At 42.5% G+C, this 17,867-nt stretch overlaps 1 protein-coding gene across 1 annotated transcript in view; it reads right to left on the reverse strand.

Annotated features, from left to right (window-relative positions):
• The window catches only part of LOC112258101 (long-chain-fatty-acid--CoA ligase 6-like), a 77,222-nt gene extending 66,056 nt beyond the window's left edge, over positions 1-11,166 (reverse strand). The window contains exon 1 of the mRNA XM_042327039.1: positions 10,872-11,166. The gene's annotated coding sequence lies outside the window, so the exon portion shown is untranslated. The remainder of the gene's footprint in view (positions 1-10,871) is intronic.
• Positions 11,167-17,867: the final 6,701 nt, after the last annotated feature.

Below are 17,867 nucleotides of genomic sequence, written 5' to 3' on the forward strand. Positions count from 1 at the left end.
AATGTGTTCTTAATTGACTTGCCTAGTTAAATAAAGGTTAAAAAAAATCACAACTCCACCACTGTCTTTGAGAGGGAGCTGCATTCCTATGGTTCAGTTTGCCCTTGAGGACAAGTCTCCCACACATTTTGTTTCAGCTTGTAGACTTTATTCTGCATGGGAAGATATAAAAATAAGGAACCCCTCAGCATTAGTAAATTGGTATGGAAACCAGTGTATGCAGTTTAGGATGGGCATCTCCAATATACCCATGGCAAAGCAAGGAGGAAGTATGTATCCCTTTGATGTTACAAGACAACATTGCATTTTGGATTGTTAGACATTATACAACGGCTGGGTCCAATCCTGAATGCTGATTGGTTAAAAACGCATTCCAGCTGGTGTCTAATCGACAAGTTGCCACTGGCTAAATCTATGACATTATAATGCCTATTTACTCTGTTCTATTTGACTGCGCCATCCACTGTCTCATCAGCCCAGCCAAGCAATTTATAAACTTGATCTCGACTATAAAAAGCATCTAGACATTATCTGACATTTCTTTTAGACTAACATTTAGCTGCCAACAGCAGAGATTTGTATAAACCTTGTTGTCTGTCTCTCAGACTCTCGGAGCCTATGTTTGGAGGATATATTGGCACGGTTTGCCAGCCCTCAACTTCATTTAGGGCTTAACAACACCCGTGCCAATGTTGTATATTGATATGTTTGGTTTCTGAGCTTGAACTATTATGAATCATTTGTTTTTAAAGAGACATGAGGGGTGCCATAAGGAAGCTGGGGAGGGGCTGAGTGCAGGGAAAACGGTCACGTGTGGCAGTACTGATAAGGGCCGGCAGGTAGCCTCGTGTTTAGGGCATTGGGCCAGTAACCAAAAGGTAGATCAAATCACCTAGCTGACAAGGTACACATCTGTCGTTCTGCCCCTGAACAAGGCAGTTAACCCACTGTTCCCTGGCTGCCATTGTAAATAAGAATTTGTTATTAACTGACTGGCCTCGTTAAATAAAGGTTAAATTAAGAAAAAGGGGAGGAACCGTTTAAGTCCCGTATCACTCAGCCCCCTGCCTAGCAATTAAAATGCAATGTTTAGTGATAAGGAGGAGACTCCATCCAAAGTGGGGTATGTATACTACCACAGGTGAAACTTTGTCTGATGCAGCTGTATAGGCCCTCTGGGAATAATAAACTTGGCGTAAGCTTTCATAGAGTCCGTTGAGTTTGTACTCTGAAAATGAAAACGTGAGCGATATGCTCCAAACACCGGCTTCTGTGGCATTATCACTTAATTATCATCTGTATACATAACCTTTACACGGCTTAATTTCTTATTTCAAGCATGTGTATTACAATAGACTTAATCCATGATCCATCCTGCCCATGCAAAGAACTAGTAAGCTCTGTCACAGTAGCTCATATGTAACCACAAACACACAAAGAGAGGGAGGGAGGAAAGGAGGGAGTGTACCAAAACCATGTGACAGATGAAAAACAGAGGTGCTTTCCAATCCACACACACTGTAGTGTACATATAATGTCCAACTGATACACAGGCTGTCCCATAAGAACAGAATTTCCATGACAAAAAAAAGAACCCTCTAACCTATGTGACTGTATTTCTCATTGACCAAAGGGGCTATTCGTCATGTCTATAATGAGATCATTTTACTGTTATCATTAAGATGCTATCCAGCAAAGTGGTAGTCTGGGTAGCAGGTTTCACTTGCAGTATCAGGTACAGATAAACAGTATCTTAGTTGACAATTACAGTACCCGACCTGAAGACGTATTGTCAGGAATAAAAGTATACACCTTCATATTTTGTTGAAGACATACACTTTACCACTTTAAAGTGGTGATTTATTGCTTCTGAACAAGCAGAAGTTGAACATGAGTTGTTTTGACGGTTGTGAAATGAGACGGGCAACACAACTTCACCACAACAAAGCAGCATGGGTAACTTCCCTTATCACGTGGAGAGAAAAGTCTGTTTGGTATTTCCAAAAACTTTCAGCCCTAATGACCCAGCATGGCTGTACATACTGACTCCACCCAGGGCAAACATTACCCAGAGAGAATATAAATGATCTATGACTGTAAGAGCATAATGTGTTGACGTAAATGTTTTCGTAGGTCTAGTACTGTAATATTGACTCCTACTGTCACATATCAAGCACACAAAGCATGTGACAGAAAGGGTGAGAGCTGAAATATTAACCACCCATGCCACTCATTAACAAACAAAACATATAGTCCTTATTTGGTGGGGGGGGCAAGGATATCAGGGTGAAGACTCTCAATGACACAGGTGAAACAAACATAGCGAGCGACAGTAAAGGTGATAAGTGTGTTCGTGTGTGTGTGTGTGTGTGTGTGTGTGTACGTGTGTATGTGCAGGTTCTGAATTGAATGAGCAAATATCTAATCTCAGAATGGGAACAAAACTGAGGGTGAGGTTGTTATTTGAACAATATCAACAATGGGATTTTGAATTGTATTTCAAGGTGATGAATTATCATTTGTTCTCGCTCAATCAAAGCCAAGGGTTACGAAGGAAACAACAACCCAGATGTTTGATGATAATCAGAGATGATCAGAGATAACCAGATGGTACGTTTTTCTGCTCACCTGGGAAAAGAGTGAAGAGGAGGAAGGGGGATATGGCAATGTCCAATGCCTTTCATTTAAATTAAGTCAATTTTACTGGAAAGGCAGACTCGACAAACACACATTGGCTTTATCACCTGTCTTTGCGCTAGATAGTGTGAAAAAGCCAACAGGATTGATAATATCCACAGGCTTTTCTGAATGACAGGATGTCAATAGGTAGAGATAAAGTAGAGTAGAGAGCATTAGGACGAATTTAGGGCAGTGATTCTGAATACCAATGCTCAGCAATGGGAATGCATTTATGAGTCACAGTCAAGTCTCAGCTGATATGCATGCCTTTTGAACACATGTAAATGTATTCCTATTAAACTCAGTTCTGTCTATGCAAACTCTGCTATTATAGATTAATTATTACACTATGGCCTATAATCAAATTGGATGGACATGTAGCAACGGAAGTGCCATAATCATTGTGGCATGGTGGTGATATTACTGTCGATGAGATGTTGCATGATCTTGTTGAACATAACACCATCACCACCACTTTAAACCCCTCTCTTTAAATCCCTTCCTTTACCACTAAATCCCTCCTCAAACACACCTGCTCAAACGAATAGTCAAACTAATAACATGTGATGTGTCAAGGCAAAATGATTGAAACGAATGCAAGGAATCACAACAAGGGCCAAACAAAACAACATAATAGAGGCCGGCTTGGGTAGGTTGATTTTCAGGTTTAGTTTCTGTGTTTACTGTGTCTTTAGACTTGACTTTGATGCTTTTGTTTGGCTTCTCTGGAAACCCTTCTCCGGGCAGGCACACACACCTACCTACTGGCAGCTACTCCTCCCAATGATGACTCAGGGTACTAATGCACTACAACACAACACAACAATGCACCCACGACACACAAGTATGAATACTGACTAACAGAATGATCTGACGTGATCTGATGTGGCACGGTTGTATGTGCGTCCCAACTGGCACCCTATTTAGGGCACTACTTCTGACCAGGGCCCTATGGCTGAGGAGGAAGAGATCCCTGAGTGACTCAGGCTCTAAGCCTCCCTATGTCTGTCTGCTGATTTACTAGAAATACCAGAGCTTCTCCGAAACACACAGAGACCAGGAATGCCTGGCATGACATCTACCATGTAGTGGAACGGTGTGGGTTGATAAAAAAAACAACAACGGATAAATCAAGGTACATTGCATCTGTTGGAATATTGTTATTTAGCTAGATAGCTCATGGTTAGCTATACTACACTACACTAAATGACCAAAAGGGGACACCCCTTCAAATTTGTGGATTCGGCTATTTCAGCCACACCCGTTGCTGACAGGTGTATAAAATCGAGCACATAGTCATGCAATCTCCATAGACAAACATTGGCAGTAGAATGGCCTGTACTGAAGAGCTCAGTGACATTCAACATGCCACCTTTCCAAGAAGTCAGTTCGTCAAATTCCTGCCCTGCTAGAGCTGCCCCGGTGAACTTTAAGTGCTGTTATTGTGATGTGGTAACGTCTAGGAGAAACAACGGCTCTGGCGCGAAATGGTAGGCCACACAAGCTCACAGAATGGGACCGCAGAGTGCTAAAGCGCCTGTCCTCGGTTGCAACACTCACTACCAAGTTCCAAACTGCCTCTGGAAGCAACGTCAACACAAGAACTGTTTGTCAGGAGCTTAATGAAATTAGTTTCTGTGGCTGAGCAGCCGCACACAAGCCTAAGATCACCATGCACAATGCCAAGTGTCGGCTTGTGTGGTGTAAAGCTCGCCGCCATTGGACTCCTGAGCAATGGAAACACTTTCTCTGGAGTGATGAATCACGCTTCACCATTTGGCAGTCCGATGGACAAATCTGGTTTTGGTGGATGCCAGGAGAACGCTACCTGCCCGAATGCATAGTGCCCACTGTAATGTTTGGTGGAGGAGGAATAATGGCCTGGGCTGTTTTTCATGGTTCGGGCTAGGCGCCTTAATTCTCCCTCCCTCTCTTCCAGTGAAGGGGTTTGATTCTGTGCTTCCAACTTTGTGGCAACAGGCCCTTTCCTGTTTCAGCATGACAATGCCCCCATGCACAAAGCGAGGTCCATACAGAAATGGTTTGTCGAGATCGGTGGGAAAGAACTTGACTGGACAGAGCCCTGACCTCAACCCATCAAATACATTTGGGATGAATTGTAATGCCGACTGTGAGCCTGGCCTAATTGCCCAACACCAGTGCCCGACCTCACTACTGTCCTTGCAGCTGAATTGAAACAAGTCTGCGCACTAATGTTCCAACATCTAGTGGAACGCCTTCCCAGAAAATGTTTTACACAAATTTGGTTATATCCATGTTCGTGAGCATTTCTCCTTTGACAAGATAATCCATCCACCTAACAGGTGTTGCATATCAAAAAGTTGATTAAATAGCATAATCACACAGGTGCACCTTGTGCCGGGGACAATAAAAGGCCATTCCGGTTTCAACTGTACCGGGCAGATGGAAGACAGCGTGTATGAATTTGTGTGGGCAAGCGGTATGGTGATGTCAATGTTGTGAACAGAGTGCCCCATGGGGGCGGTGGAGTTATGGTATATGGGCAGGCATAAGCTATGGACAACGAACACAATAGTATTTTATCGATGGCAATTTGAATGCAAAGAGATAGGGTGACGAGATCATGAGGCCCATTGTCGTGCCATTCATCCGCCGCCATCCCTCATGTTTCAGCATGATAATGCAAAGCCCCATGTAGCAAGGATCTGTACACAATTCCTGGAAGCAGAAACATCCTAGTTATTCCATGGCCTGCATACTCACCAGACATGTCACCCATTGAGCATGTTTGTGTGGCTCTGGATTGCCATGTATGACAGCGTTATCCAGTTCCTGCCAATATCCAGGCACTTCTCACAGAAGAGGAGTGGGACAACATTCCACAGGCCACAATCAACAGCCGTACCAACTCTATGGGAAGGAAGTGGTGGTCACACCAGATACTGATCCACGTCCTTACCTTTTTTTTAAAGGTATCAGACTCTGACCAACAGTTCAGTCATGTGAAATCAATAGATTTGGGCTGAATAAATTTTTTTCAATTGAGTAATTTCCTCATGAACTGTAACTCAGTAAAATCTTTGAAATTGTTGCATGTTGCTTTTATATTTTTGTTCATGGGCCATAAGCCAACAGGAAAATGCTCATCCAGAGGAAAAACGGAAAAAAAGATAGTCAAAAATAAATAAATAAATAAATAAATAGAGAACACGGTTTTGAAGTGTCTGTCCTATACCGTATCTTGGAGTTAACAAAAGCTCATTTGTCTTTTTTTGGACACATATTTAACCTGTTATTTTTGTTGGCACAAAACTACAGTACATTCGGAAAGTATTCAGACCCCTTGACTTTTTCCAAATTTTGTTACGTTACAGCCTTATTCTACAATGGATCAACAAAAAAATCTCCTCATCAGTCTACACACTGTACCCCATAATGACAAAGCTAAAACAGTTTTTTTAGACATAAAAACAGAAATACCTTATTTACATAAGTATTCACACGCTTTGCTATGCGACTCAAAATTGAGCTCAGGTGCAGCCTGTTTCCAATGATAATCCTTGAGATGTTTCTACAACTTGGACTGAGGTAAATTCAATTGATTGGACATGATTTGGATAGGAACACACCTGTCTATATAAGGTCCCACAGTTGACAGTGCATGTCAGAGCAAAAACAAAGCCATGAGGTCGAAGGAATTGTCTGTAGATCTCCGAGACAGGATTATGTTGAGGCACAAATCTGGGGAAGGGTATCAAAACATGTCTGCAGCATTGAAGGTCCCCAAGAACACAGTGGCCTCCATCATTCTTAAATGGAAAAGGTTTGGAACCACCAAAAAGGTTTGGAACCACCTCTTCCTAGAGCTGGCCGCCTGTCCAAACTGAGCAATCGGGGGAGAAGGGCCTTGGTCAGGCAGTTGACCAAGCACCCGATGGTCACTCTGACAGAGCTCCATAGATGTGGAGATAGGCGAACCTTCCAGAAGGACAACCATCTCTGCAGCACTCCACCAATCAGGCCTTTATGGTAGAGTGGCCAGACGGAAGCCACTCCTCAGTAAAAGGCACATGACAGCCCACTTGGAGGATGACAAAGGCACCTTAAGGACTCTCAGACTATGATAAACGAGATTCTCTGGTCTGATTAAACCAAGATTGAACTCTTTGGCCTGAATGCCAAGAGTCATATCTGGAGGAAACCTGGTGCCATCCCTTTGGTAAAGCATGATGGTGGGAGCATCATGCTGTGGTGATGTTTTTCTGCAGCAAGGACTGGGAGACTAGTCAGGATCATTAAAAAAACGAACAGAGCAAAGTACAGAGAGATCCTTGATGAAAACCTGCCAGGAAAATAGCTGTGCAGCGACGCTCTCCATCCAACCTGACAGAGCTTGAGAGGATCTGCAGAGAATAATGGCAGAAACTCCCCACATACAGGTGTGCCAAGCTCGTAGTGTCATACCCGAGAAGACTCAAGGCTGTAATCGTTGCCAAAGGTGCTTAAACAAAGTACTGGATAAAGGGTCTGAATACTTATGTAAATGTGATATTTCAGTTTTTTATTTGACACATTTGCTAAAATGTATAAAAACCTGTTTTTGCTTTGTCATGATGGGGTATTGTGTGTAGATTGATGAGGGGAAAAAAACAACCTTGTTCGTGAGAGTCTCCCCTTTCCATAGAGTGGTCATAATAGTTTATAGGCTGTTCGAACGCTGTAGACGTTTTCGTGAGAAGACCCATTTTTAGGATGTCTCATGGTCTGACACACACCTCTGTCGCTCGATCATCTTCCACCACAGGGGCGGAAGGGCGACATAGGCGGATGCGATGGATTGAGACCCAGCCTATGCAATAAACGTAATATCTTTAAAAAATATATGTTTCTTAGATTGACGCACATGTGCTTCAAGAGACTTTTAAGAATGAAAAAAATGGATGAATAAGATAATTGGCTACAGAAGTGACTTTTTTTTTTACCAATCTTTATAGCTTTTTTACAAAAACAAATCCCAAAACATACAGGAGGAGTTACAGGCTAGCTACAAGTGGCTAGCTTAAACCGTGTTCATGTGCTAGTCGGAACTAGGGAACTCGGCACATGCATAACGGCACATGCATAACTACAACCAGTTAGCATGTCGGACATCTTTGAGTTAACCAGTTCCGACTAGCACGTGATTGGGGCATTAGTTAACGAACTGACTTCCTTGGTCATGGCATGAATGACCGGAATGACACATTGATAAACCACCAAAGACACACCCCATTCTGTTTTAAAATTGAGAAAGAGGAGGAGTTGTACTGTTTTGCTGCCCAAAGTGGGAAATTCCCCCCATCCTTGTGGCAATTTAGCCAATGTTGCATATACACTTTGCTCAACAACCAAAAGAACTCTAGCTCTGCAGAGGGCAATTTCAAACCAGAAATTCCTACAATTACCTACAGTCTTTGGTCTAACATGCTTAAGTCTTGAAACATCAGAATCACGTGCAGAAACCAGAATGAAGAGTTACAGTAGGAGCAGTGAAAGACAAAACCACAAATAAACTATTTTTGTATAAGCAAGATATCATACAAGGTATCCAAATTACAACCTTGAACTTTTCTTCACTCTCCCTCTGACTTGATAAATCGAAGGTTGAACTGAGAGTAATAAAATACAATCGTCATACAGGATGCTGCTATAAAACAATCTCAGTGGACAAGCTCAGACATCTAAAGTTGTTGTTGTCTGTAGCAGGCTGTGACTGCTGCTCTGAGCTGCAGGTCCGATTTCTTGTAAATCACGTGACTTTTCCTAGGGCTGCAGTGTGGGCCTCTGGCCAGGGAGTGTCGTGACTGAGAAGAGGAGTGTCACCACTGAGAAGAAGAGAGAAGCATTTATAGGAAACTATGGGCCCTGTCATGGGTTCACATCCATTACCTGTGCACACATGTTGAAATTGTCCAGGGCCTGGACAAATTAAGATGCCAAAAGCATCTTAAGGCTAAGTTCATCGTTAGAACCAACCACACCAATTGATATAATAAACCAAAGTCAGATAATTACTGCAATGACTGCGATTTACACTATACACAACATTGACAAATACCAGGTTACATAAGAACTAGGCTACATACCGGTGGCTGACTTGACACACGTACCAGAGAAATGCCCTTATCTCTGCATCAGCAGCATTAAAACTGATTTTTTTGAAAGATTTGATCCTTAATGTGAATATTAATGGGCATTTAAGCACTGTAGTTTGTTTTCTGTAGGTTAATTGTTTGAGGTGAATACTTGTTGACATCAGGATTACACCAGTACTAGGCATCACATTATTTGGAATTCTGGCTCATAAGCAGTGGTGTAAAGTAGTTAAGTAAAAATACTTTAAAGTACTACATAAGTAGTTTTTGGGGGTATTTGTACTTTACTTTTTACAATTGAGATTTTTGACAACTTTTACTTCACTAGAATTCATAAAGAAAATGATGTACTTTTTAGTCAACATATTTTCCCTGACACCCAAAAGTTCTTGTTAAATTTTGAATGCTTAGCAGGACAGAAAATGGACCAATTCACACACTTATCAAGAGAACATCCCTGGTCATCCTTACTGCCTCTGATCTGGTGGACTCACTAAACACAAATGCTTTGTTTGTAAATGATGAGTGTGACCCTGGCTATCTGCAAATAAAAAAAACTATTAAATTGTGCCATTTTGTTTGCTTAATATAAGGAATTTTAAATCATTCGTACTTTTACTTTTGATAGTTAAGTATATTTTAGCAACTACATTTACTTTTGATTGTTAAGTATATTTAAAACACAATACTTGTAGACTTTTACTCAAGTCGTTTTTTTTACTAAATTTTTACTTCACTTTTATTTGAGTCATTTTCTATTAATGTATCTTTACTTTTACTCAAGTATGACAATTTGATACTTTTTCCATCACTGCTCACAAGTCTGGGTGCATTGTGTTTTCTGACCAAGTTGGTCACAATTTCCTTGATCACTATCACTGTCATACAATTGAGAGAGAAAACATCTTGCTTGGCAGCATTCCACATCCAAAACACTATAAAAAACACATCTGTTCTGGCTCTGTCATGAAAATAGCATGAGAGATCATCATCCTAACTTTGATACATTCAATAGGCCTTTATTTAGGATTCAGCATGTTTAATACTAGAGAATGACCTTCATGCACAAAGGCCTACCAGTGCATTGAAGACAAGCGTGTCATTTCTAACTACCTTTAGGCTTAGTGACAAAGCTCTCATGCAAATACACATTGTTTGACATTGACAGTACTGTCATAGTAAAAACCATATGACACCTGGTTAAAAGATGAGTTTTTACCTTTATTGTTACAAACTGTGAGAATAACGAGAGTTTCCTTGTCCCTGCATGAACCCGTTTTAGGGCAATCAATGTTTTTGCAGTATACTCTTGGCGACATCTTGTGGTCTTTTATCAAACTTTTGAAGTGTGAAGTGATGCATTTTTTTTGTGCCAATAAAGCTTGTGTTGTGGTATCAATCACATGTCACAAGGAAAGAAAGAGAAGCAGTGATGTAATCCATTCTTTGGAAATGTATAAAATGGCACCCGACACATTTCACTTAAACCCTACCTGTGACAATTTGCCTAGGGCTCCAATATACACAAACTCTGACACCAAAGAGACATTAAAGAACAGAAATACAAATGTTCTTTAAAGATATTCGCATTTATCTGCAAATTGTACACACACAGGCACAGAGGCACGGACACACGTACGCAAGCACAGACACCCCCCCACACACACACATCTATACATTCTAAAACAGAGGTCCATCAAAATTGATCAGTTATAAACAGCCGGAATGAATCTATGCTGCTTACGTGGTACAGCAATTCAAGGTATGGGTGGACGAGTTTCAAAAAGAGCATAGAAGCCTACGAGTCAAGGGCATTTAATTTTTCCTTTCAGTCCCTCACTTCCACTTTCTCACATAACATTGTGGGTAACAGATTATATGAAACCATGGAGCAAGTCAATAAATGCTTTATTACCAACACACACATTTGAGTGAATTTAGTATTACATTCTTACATGAACAACAGAAATACACAACTATGTGTTGACCAATCTTGTGTGAAAACATTGCTTTGGCAATCCCTAAGGCCTAAGTAATAGTTGTATCATATCCTTGGACATCTACATGCAAACTCACCTTCAATGCAGTGAGAAGATCATATTCCATAGTAAAACGCATTTCAATGAATACATCCATAAATATACAGAAAACATCCTTAACATAAATAAAGATTGAGGGACCCAAGGATAGCAGGCTTGCGCTGTGTTTTCATGGCAGTCAGTTTTACTTTCACTTTTTGTTGTGATCCGTTGGGGGGAGGGCCCTGGGATGGAAACTCTTTGCTTCTATAAAACCAGCTGTATATTTGATCCGCACAGGAAATGTAGATGTAAGGATATTGCAAATTCAGTGCCTTCGGAAAGTAGTCAGACTCCTTGACCTTTTCCACATTTTGTAAGGTTACAGCCTTATTCTAAAATCGATTAAATTGTTTTTTTGCCCTCCATCATCAATCTACACACAATACCATTTTAGAATAAGGCTGTAACCTTACAAAATGTGGATCACATGATGAAAAAGCAAAAACAGGTTATTAGAAATTTAAGCAAATGTATAAAAAACTGAAACATCACATTTACATAGGTATTCAGACCATACACTCTGTACTTTGTTTAAGCACATTTGGCAGTGATTACAGCCTCAAGTCTTTTTGGGTATGACACTACATGCTTGGCACACCTATATTTGTTGAGGTTCTGACATTCTTCTCTGCAGATCCTCTCAAGTTCAGTCAGGTTAGATTAGGAATGTCGCTGCACAGCTGTTTTCAGGTCTCTCCTGAGATGTTTGATCAGGTTCAAGTCCCGGCTCGGGCTGGGCCACTCAAGGACATGCAGAGACTTGTCCCGGAGACACTCCTGTATTGTCTTGGCTGTGTGCTTAGGGTCGTATTCGTGTTGGGAGGTGAACCTTCACCCCAGTCTGAGGTCCTGAGAGCTCTGGAGCAGGTTTTCATCAATGATCTCTCTGTACTCCTTTCATCTTTGCCTCGATCCTGACTAGTCTCCTAGTCCCTGCTGCTGAAAAACATCCCCACAGCATGATGCTGCCACCACCATGCTTCACCATAGGTATGGTGCCAGGTTTCCTCCAGATGTGACACTTGGCATTCAGGCCGAAGAGTTCAATCTTGGTTTAATCAGACCAGACAATCTTGTTTCTATTGGTCTGAGAGACTTTAGGTGCCTTTTAGCAAACTCCAAGTGGACTGTCATGTGTCTTTTACTGATGAGTGGATTTCGTCTGGCCACTCTAACATAAAAGCCTGATTGGTGGAGTGCTGCAGAGATGGTTGTCCTTCTGGAAAGTTCTCCCATCTCCACAGAGGAACTCTAAAGCTCTGTCAGAGTGACCATCAGGTTCTTGGTTACCTCCCTGACCAAGGCCTTCTCCCCTGATTGCTCAGTTTGGCCGGGCGGCCAGCTCTAGGAAGGGTCTTGGTCGTTCCAAACTTCCTCCATTTAAGAATGATAGAGGCCACTGTGATCTTGGGGACCTTCAATGATTCAGACATTTTTTGGTACCCTTCCGCAGATCTGTGCCTCGAACCACAATCCCGTCTTGGACAATTCCTTCAACCTCATGGCTTGGTTTTCGCTCTGACATTCACCGTCAACTGTGGGAACTTAATATAGACAGGTGTTTGACTTTTCAAATCATGTCCAATCAATTGAATTTGCCACAGATGGACTCCAATCAAGTTGTAGGAACATCTCAAGGATGATGGGACGGCAGGTAGCCTAGTGGTCGCAGGTAGCCTAGTGGTCAGAGCGTTGGGCCAGTAACCGAAAGGTGAAAAGGTAAAAATCTGTTGTTCTGCCCCTGAACAATGCAGTTAATCCACTGTTCCCCGGTAGGCCGTCATCGTAAATACATAATTTGTTCTTAACTGACTTGCCAAGTTAAGTAAAGGTTAAATACAAATAAATAAATGATCAATGGAAGTCTCATAGCAAAGAGTCTGAATACTTATGTAAATAAGGTATTTCTGTTTTTCATTTTTAATGCATTTGCAAAAGTTTATAAAACCTATTTTCACTTTATCACCATGGGGTATTGTGTGTGGATTGCTAAGGAGTTGTATTTATTTAATCCGTTTTAGAATAAGGCTGTAATGTAACGAAATGTTGAAAAACTCAAGGGGCCTGAATACTTTCCAAAGGCACTGTATATGCACTGAGTGTACAAAACATTAGGAACACCTGCTCTTTCCATGACATAGACTGACCAGGTGAATCCAGGTGAAAGCTATAATCCCTTATTGACGTCACCTGTTAAATCCACTTCAATCAGTGTAGTTGAAGGGGAGAAGACAGGTTAAAGAATGATTTTTAAGCCTTGAGACAACTGAGACTTGGATTGTGTATGTGTGACAATCAAATAAAATTTTATTCGTCACATGCGCCAAATTCCACAGTGAAATGCTTACTTATGAGCCCCAAACTGACAGTGCAGTTTCAAATAATATGGAAAAGAATAAGAGATAAAAGTCACAAGTAATTAAAGAGCAGCAGTAAAAAATAACAGTATTTACAGGGCGGTGCTGGTACAGAGTCAATGTGCTGGGGCCCCAGTTAGTTGAGGTAGTATGTACATGTAGGTAGAGTTAATTAAAGTGACTATGCATAGATGACAACAGAGAGTGGAAGTGGTGTGGAGAGGGGAGGGGGGGTGCAATGCGAATTATCTGGATAGCCATTTGACTAGATGTTCAGGAGTCTTATGGCTTGGAGGTAAAAGCTGTTTAGAAGCCTCTTGGACCTAGACTTGGCGCTCCGGTACCGTTTGCCATGTGTTAGCAGGGAGTATAGTCTATGACTAGGGAGGCTGGAGTCTATGACCGTTTTTAGGGCCTTCCTCTGACACCGCCTGGAATATAGGTCCTGGATGGCAGGAAGCTTGTCCCCAGTGATGTACTGAGCTGTTCGCACTAGCCTCTGTAGTGCCTTGCGGTCGGAGGCAGAGCAGTTGCCATATCAGGCAGTGATGCAACCAGTGAGGATGCTCTCGATGGTGCAGCTGTAGAACCTTTTGAGGATCTGAGTACCCATGCCAATATGTTTTGTCGTGCCGCTTCATGACTGTCATGGTGCGCTTGGACCGTGTTAGTTTGTTGGTGATGTGGATGCCAAGGAACTTGAAGCTCTCAACCTGCTCCACTGCAGCCCCATCGATGAGAATGGGGGCATGATCGGTCCTCTTTTTCCTGTAGTCCACAATCATCTTCTTTGTCTTGATCACGTTGAGGGAGAGGTTGTTGTCCTGGCACCACATGGCCAGGTCTCTGACCTCCTCCCTATAGGCTGTCTCATTGTTGTCGGTGATCAGGGGGGGGGCTGAGCATGCACCCCTGAGTGGCCCCTGTGTTGAGGATCAGCTTGGCGGATGTGTTGTTACCTACCCTTCCCACCTGGGGTGGCCAGTCAGGAAGTCCAGGATCCAGTTGCAGAGGAAGGTGTTTAGTCCCAGGGTCCTTAGCTTATTGATGAGCTTTGAGGGCACTATGGTGTTGAATGCTGAGTTGTAGTCAATGAATAGCATTCTCACATAGGTGTTCCTTTTGTCCAGGTGGGAAAGGGCAATGTGGAGTGCATCTGTGGATCTGTTGGGGCGACATGCAAATTGGAGTGGGTCTAGGGCTTCTGGGATGATGGTGTAGATGTGAGACATGACCAGCCTTTCAAAGTACTTCATGGCTACAGACGTGAGTGCTACAGGTCGGTAGTCATTTAGGCAGGTTACCTTAGTGTTCTTGGGCACAGGCACTATGATGGTCTGCTTAAAAACATGTTGATAATACAGACTCGGACAGGGAGAGGTTGAAAATGTCAGCTGCTAGTTGGTCAGCGCATGCTCTCAGTACACGGGTAATCCATCTGGCACTGCGGCCTTGTGAATGTTGACCTGTCTAAAGATCTTACTCACATCGGCTGCGGAGAGCGTGTTCATACAGTCTTCCGGTATAGCTGGTGCTCTCATGCCTGTTTCAGTGTTATTTGCCTCGAAGCGAGCATAGAAGTAGTTTAGTTCGTCCGGTAGGCTCGTGTCACTGGGTAGCGCTCGGCTGTTCTTCCCTTTGTAGTCTGTAATGTTTTGCAGGCCCTGCTACATCCGACGAGCGTCAGAGCCAGTGTAGTACGATTCGATATTAGTCCTGTATTTACGCTTTGCCTGTTTGATGGTTCATCGGAGGGCATAGCCGGATTTGTTATAAGCTTCTGGGTTAGAGTCCTAGCCTTTAGCTCAGTGCGGATGCTGCCTGTAATCCATGGCTTCTGGTTGGGGTATGTACGTACGGTCACTGTGGGGATGACGTCATCGAAGCCAATGACAGATGTGGTGTACTCCTCAATGCCATTGGAGGAATCCTGGAACATATTCCAGTCTGTGCTTGCAAAACAGTCCTGTATCTGATCACTTTTTTATTAATCCAGTCACTGGTGCTTCCTGCTTTAATTTTTTGCTTGTAAGCAGGAATCAGGAGGATTAAATTATGGTCATATTTGCTAAATGGAGGGCAAGGCAGAGCTTTGTATGCATCTCTGTGTGTGGAGTATAGGTGGTCCAGAGTTATTTTCCCTCTGGTTGCACATTTAACATGCTGATAGAAATTTGGCAAAGCTGATTTAAGTTTCTCATTCAATGCTATCTTAGTGCCAGCCTCTGAATGCGGTGGTATGTAAACAGCTACAAAGAATATAGATGAAAACTCTCTTGGTAGGTAACGGGGTCTGTAGCTTATCATGAGGAACTTTACCTCAGACGAGCAATAGCTTGAGACTTCATAGTCCGCAGCCCCTTGTCTTACCAGACGCCGCTGTTCTATCCTGCCGGTACATCGTAAGATGTTACAGTTTTTAATGTCCTGTTGGTAGTTTAATCTTCCCAATAATTTGTCCATTATATTGTCCAAAGATTGCATGTTTGCTAGCAGAATTGAGGGGAGTGGGGGTTTATTCAACTGCCCTCCGGCCTCTCTTTCTCCGCCTCCTCTTCACACAGATCACTGGGGTCGGGGCCTGTTCCCGAGGGAGCCGTATATCCTCCGCCTCGGGCTCGTCGGAGTCATGAAATAAGAAAAAGGATTCTACAAGTCCGTGGTGAGTAATCACAGTCCTGATTTCTAGAAGTTCTTTTAGGTCATAAGAGGCGGTAGCGGCAATATTATGTACAAAAATAGTAAAGAAATAAGTTACAAACAATGCATATGAAAAATTTAAAAACACAATCGGTTGGGGGGTGCGTAAAATGTCTGCCTTCTGCTCCGGTGCCATTTTACAGTGCCCATTCAGAGGGTGAGTGGGGTTTGGTAGTTGTTGCCAGCCACACCAATTTGAGTGTGTCAAGAACTGCAACACTGCTGGGTTTTTTAAGCTCAACAGTTGCCTGTGTGTGTCAAGAATGGTCCACTACCCAAAGGACATCCAGTCAACCACAACAGTCAGAAGCAATGGAGTCAACATGGGCCAGCATCTCTGTGGAACGCTTTCGACACATTGTAGTCCATACCCCAACAAACTGAGGCTGCTTTGAGGGCAAAAGGGGGTGCAACTCAATAGTAGGAAGATTTTCCTAGTGTTTTGTACACTCAGTATATATGAACAATGACATATGAGATATACAGTACAGTGTCTTGTGGGAAGTAACAACGTGTGTCAGTTAAAATCTTTGTTCTTTTTCTACAATGCGATTGTTACTTGTATTTGCAGTTTTCTTCTTACTTCCGAACCTATTGCAAAATGAGAGGCGTACAAGTGTAGCACATTATACAACATACAGTGGGGAGAACAAGTATTTGATACACTGCCGATTTTGCAGGTTTTCCCACTTACAAAGCATGTAGAGGTCTCTAATTTTTATCACATGTACACTTCAACTGTGAGAGACGGAATCTAAAACAAAAATCCAGAAAATCACATCTCCCCACTGTATACTTGCAACCTACTACTCATACTACTGCTATTAAAATTCTAATGCTATTCCTCATGATAATTGCTGTAATTATGATACTAATAAACATTGTTGTTTTCATTATTGTTGCTATTATCATTATGCCATCATAAGAACAAGCTATGAAACGTTACCATATGCTATTAACTATTATAACACCCATGAAATACATGAATTACCCTCTAAGCTTCTGCATCTGTGGTATTGTCTCAGGGAGAACCGTTCCAAAACTCTCTGGTAGAACGAAACAACGTAGGCTGGATAACACAGCCAGACTGATGGCCACTCTGACAGAGCTCCAGTTCCTCTGTGGAGATGGGAGAAACTTCCAGAAGGACAATCATCTCTACAGCATTCCACCAATCAGGCTTTAATGGTAGAGTGGCCAGAGGTAAGCCACTCCTCAGAAAAAGGCACATGACAGACCACTTGGAGTTTGCCAAAAGGCACCTAAAGAACTCTCAGACCAAACAAGATTCTCTGGTCTGATGAAACCAAGATTGAGCTCTTTGGCCTGAATGCCAAAAGTCACGTCTGGAGGATACTTGGCACCATTCCTACGGTGAAGCATAGTGGTGGCACCATCATGTTGTGGGGATGTTTTTCAGCGGCAGGGACTGGAAGACTAGTCAGGATTAAAGGGAAAGATGAACAGAGTAAATTACAGACAGATTCTTGATGATAACCTTTGCCAAAGCGCTCAGGACCTCAGACTGGGGCGAAGGTTCACCTTCCAAAAGGACAATGACCCTAAGCACACAGCCATGATAACGCAGGAGTGGCTTCTGGACAAGTCTCGGAATGACCTTGAGTGGCCCAACCAGAGCTCGGATTTGAACCTGATCGAACATCTCTGGAGAGACCTGAAAATAGCCGTGCAGCGACGCTCAACCTGACAGATCTTGAGAGGATCTGCAGAGAAGAATGGGAGAAACTCCCCAAATACAGGTGTGCCAAGATTGTAGTATCATACCCAAGAAGACTCACGGCTGTAATCGCTGCCAAAGGTGCTTCAACATAGTACTGTGTAAAGGTTCTGAATACTTATGTAGATATCATATCAGTATATGTTGATATCTTTTTCAACAAAAAACAACAACTTTTTGCCTTGTCATTATGGGT

Source organism: Oncorhynchus tshawytscha, linkage group LG09 (assembly GCF_018296145.1).
Source record: "Oncorhynchus tshawytscha isolate Ot180627B linkage group LG09, Otsh_v2.0, whole genome shotgun sequence".
NCBI classification, from domain to species: Eukaryota; Metazoa; Chordata; class Actinopteri; order Salmoniformes; family Salmonidae; genus Oncorhynchus; species Oncorhynchus tshawytscha.